The sequence below is a fragment of the Adiantum capillus-veneris genome, chromosome 14, assembly GCF_014529385.1.
Source record: "Adiantum capillus-veneris isolate H3 chromosome 14, ASM1452938v2, whole genome shotgun sequence".
In the NCBI taxonomy this organism is placed as follows: Eukaryota; Viridiplantae; Streptophyta; class Polypodiopsida; order Polypodiales; family Pteridaceae; genus Adiantum; species Adiantum capillus-veneris.
The window spans coordinates 20,613,222-20,617,789 of record NC_140944.1 but is presented as its reverse complement, the minus strand read 5'-3'; positions in this window follow the sequence as shown (position 1 = coordinate 20,617,789).

The following is a 4,568-nucleotide window of genomic DNA, read 5'->3' as shown; positions in this document are numbered from 1 at the left end:
GCTTTAAAGTACCCCAATTGGAGTTGTACTCTTCAAGTTACGACTAGTTCTTTGCAGGGTTATGGCTATGGTAGCCTAGTGGCAAATTGTGTGCAGACAGATTGGGAGGGCATGTATCTATGCATTGTGGAATTTATGTTGATGTTGTGGGTTTGAAATGTTAAATTGTGAAAGGGGAGTCTCTTATATTCATATGAATTGGTCGATGTGTGTTGTAAATCCGTGCTTTGACAGGGTTTTTCTACTATGTGCTATGGTCCTTTGGGTGGGCATGTGCTGGTAAATTCCCAAGAGAGCATAGGCCTTTTGGTTGGGGTCTACTAAGAGTTTTTCTTTTATACTTTTTGGTGTGGAGGTTGAGGTTTGAACGCTCTTGGGATATAAAGCTATAGAGGTGTCCCACTTTTTCCACGGGGGATTCACTAGTAGTAATAGAGGGACGCCAACTGCGTGCAACAAAATTGCCTTTTTAACCCCAACATACGGGAACCTCCTATGTAAAATCTATCCATTTGGCCTTAGAAACCCCCCTATTGTACACTCACATGATACAATACGGTAACCCTTAGTGAATACCCCGTGACTTTTTCTTTTGTCAAACAGTGTTTTGGTGCTCCCAGTGAGGAATTGCTTAAAGTTACCTTCAATGTTGGTGGTTCATACATAAAAGTGCAGCCATGGTCAAGGTTAGTGATGTGTTGTTGAGGATGAATGATATGATAAATAAGTTGAATCTAAGCAGCATAGCAGAGTTAGACATGCAGTACATGAGTTTTTGCTCTCTAAAGCAGAAGCTAGAGGTTCTTGAGGATATGGTTCTAGATGCAAAGGAAGAGAAATTCTTGTTTGTTGGCACTCGTTCACGATGTCTGGGCATTGAAGTTGCTTGCATTGACTTTGTTGGGTGTGAAGAGCATTGTTAATTTATTGAAGCAAGGAAGATGGTTGGAAGATGTCAATCAATCTTCTACTTCTTCATGCATTTCACAAAAGATCTCCTCTATCACTAGTGATGATTGTAGCAGTAACGATGATTTCGAGTCAGATGTAGAAGATGAGGTTTTGTCTCTTGATGATGTAGATTTTATTGAGGAGTTATGTGCAAGCAATATTATGAAAGAAAAGACCTTGGAGTGCATGTATGACAAAGAGAGCCATGCCATGGCTGATTTGGTTTCCTATACAAATGCTTGTGAATATAAGGTCTTTCATACTTATATGTATTTAGATCACATGCTTGTGAATGTTTGTGGTGCAACTGACATGCATGTTGAGATTATGGATGAAATTTTCTCTTCTCATTCAAATGACTTGACATGGTATCCAGATGACTTGTGGGCATGTGGGACCATTTGGGATACTGAGATTGATGTTTGTGATGGTGGTGATGATGATATTGGTGGCAATGAGTTTCTTGCTAGTTATTATTCTTATTGTGAGAAAGAGGAAGATCTAAGTGATGTGGATTGTGATGGTAGTATTAATTGGGTCTTTGATGATCCACAAGCTGAGATGGATGAGGAGATACAAGTCAGGGTGTGTCATGCATTGTCAAGGGCAAAGAAGCTTATGAAACCCTCACATGCATGGGTGGATGTTGAAGAGGATTGTAGCTTGGAAAGTTGGAACAACCATGATGACATGGATACAGGGGACGTTTTGTCTTGGATTTATGTGAATGATAAATCTCATGATGGTGAGAATGTAGATCCATGGTCTTTTGGTTTGTATGACATGAACCTTGATGGTTGGAGCTCACTAGTGATTGATGATTGTCCTTGTGACTTTGAAGGATGTCATTATTGTGCACAATATATGCAAGGGATAATAATTTTCCATTTGATCGTGGTAAGTGTATATGGTGATGATCCTGTTTTACATTATGTATCTTTGTACATAAGCTTGTGCATAGTCTACTGCTGAGCATGAATGCTCTAGCAGACTAGGGGTTTGGCAAACTATGTTGCATGCGTTTTGGACACCGTGTTTTTTGTGAATTTTTACATATTGACATAACACCCAATGTCAAAAGTTTGTGTGGATTTCTTTTTGTGGGATTTTTAGCTTGCTTTAGCAAGAACATGTACATACAATGCTAGTCGCTAGGGTAGTGCAAGCGGTCGGGTTACTTTAAGTGCCCGTATGTGTGCTATTTGAGGTGCTTCTTGTATATACTCAAAAATCATGTTAAAACTTAAAAAAGTTCATTAAAACTCCATAAATTTTCAGGTTTTAGCTCGTTGTGGCTCCTTGATGGTTTTGATGCAGTTTTTGCCTCGCCTTGCCTGCTCTACGTGTAATCGTGTCGTGACAGCTCTCTGTTTGCATCAATTTTTCATGTAGCAAAGTGTAGATTCAATCTTTGTCATCTTAAAATTTATCACTAGTCATTTTTCAAGATTTATCTCAAGCTTTACAGTGCCCCAATTGGAGTTGTACTCTTCAAGTTACGACTAATTCTTTGCAAGGTTATGGCTATGGTAGCCTAGTGGCAAATTATGTGCAGACGGATAGGGAGGACATGTATCTATAAATTGTGGAATTGATGTTGTCATTGTGGGTTTGTGATGTTCAATTGTGAAAGGGAAGGCTCTTCTCTTCATATGCATTGGTCGGCATGTGCTATAAATCCGTGCTTTGACAGGGTTTTGCTCCTATGTGCTATGGTCCTTTGGGTGGGCGTGTGCTGGTAAATTCCATGGGAGCATAGGAATTTTAGTTGGGGTTTAGTAAGAGTTATTTTGGTATAGTTTTTGGTGTTGAAGTTGAGGTATGAATGCTCTTGGGGTATAAATCTATAGAGTGTTCCACTTTTTCTTTTGCCCAACAACGTATGATGTCTAAAGGGAAATTTTAGGGACCAAAGCTGGCATCAGAGCTTACCAAGGTGTTTAGCAACACAAAACAATCTAGGAGACCAAATTTTATCCAATTTGGAGCACATAGACATCATACGCGTATGATGTCTCAAGTCAAGATCTGAAGGTGCAATTGCACTTCTGACCACATAGGAGGTTTAGAAATGATGTGTTAAGCTTGTTTGCAAAATTTCATTTCATTTGGACACATATTCTTGACTGTAAGAATCTTTTTGCAGTTCCAAGAAGGTAAAGGTAAAAAAATACTGATTTTGAGCATTTTTGACATCCAAAGATTTTTGTGAGCACATCCTCTTGCTGTATTGATCAAGGAGTACCTTGGGTAGAAGCCGAAGTGAAATTTGAGTGAAATGACATCATACACGTATGAAGACTTTTTAGGCCAGCTTTGAGTCAAATCAAACATCTGAGTATACCTTAGTGTCCTAAAGCATAAAAGAAGTCCCAAGCCAAAGTTTCATTGCATTTGGAGTACATTTGGGCTAAAAGGCGCCAATAGACCAAAATTGGGTAAGATTTGTGTTTGTATTGACCATAACTTGCACAAAAAGTGTTGAAATTGAATTCTGAAGGTGTTGAGAGTTTCTTGAGTGATAAAGATTCTTTGAGATAAACTCACTTCATTTTTCCACAAAAGACATCATACATGTATGATGTCTCAAGTGCCAAATTAGAAGCCAAAATTCATATTTGAGCTTACAAAAGTGTTTGCCATCACAAAATAAACCTAGAGACCAAGTTTCATTCAATTTGGATAAATTTAGCTTATCTACCCTCCCAGGAAAGTTGCACGCAACCAAACAAAAAAAGGAGTGACATACTTGACTAAAAGTGTCAAAATCACAAACTAAGACTTGGAGTGGTTAGAGTACATCAAGGAGCATCTCTAATTAAGGTTTGGAGTAATTCTGAGCCAAAAGACATCATACGTGTATGAAGACTCCAAGCACATGTTGAGGCTAGACAGGAACTTTGACAAGTCAAAGAACTTCCTTTTGACCCTAGAATCCAATATATCGTTCCAGAACACAATTTGGACACCTCTAAGTGGACCAAAACATGTATATAGTGTTGACACTATGTAATTGCGAGAATTGGTCTATAGGAAGGTCAAATGCTATAGAAGACTGTTTTGGCCATAACTTCAGCTCCCAATATCTGATTCAAAAACTTTTCAAAACAAAGCCCCAGAGTATATCTACAACATTTAGTGCAACCCCTAAACAAAAATCAAAGACCCTTTGGGGCATTCATTATTGGTTAGCATTTGAAAAAACATTGTTTAAGGCCTCAAAATGCATCCGGAAGTTAGGGGTGCCTAAAAGTGACAATTTGAGAGAACTGTGAGACATTAGGAAAATTTTCAACTCATTTTTGGGCCTTTTAAGAGTGCCACATCATCAAAGTTGTACAAAAGAAAGCAACCCGGTAGACCCCTCTAAATATTGCTTAGAACCCCATGATATGACCTATCATGGGAAAGTTCTTGAAAAATAGATTCTAAAGAGCCAAGGTCCGAAAAGTTTGGATGACTTCTATGAAAGTTATGCCATTTTTTTTCAATCATCCAGGTTTTGTTACCGTTACGGTAATCTAAAATCACCTTTTTCTAGATCTACATGAAGGAAATGTCCGATACATGCATGCTATATATCAATAGATAGCAGTTGAAGAGTAGATTCTAAATAT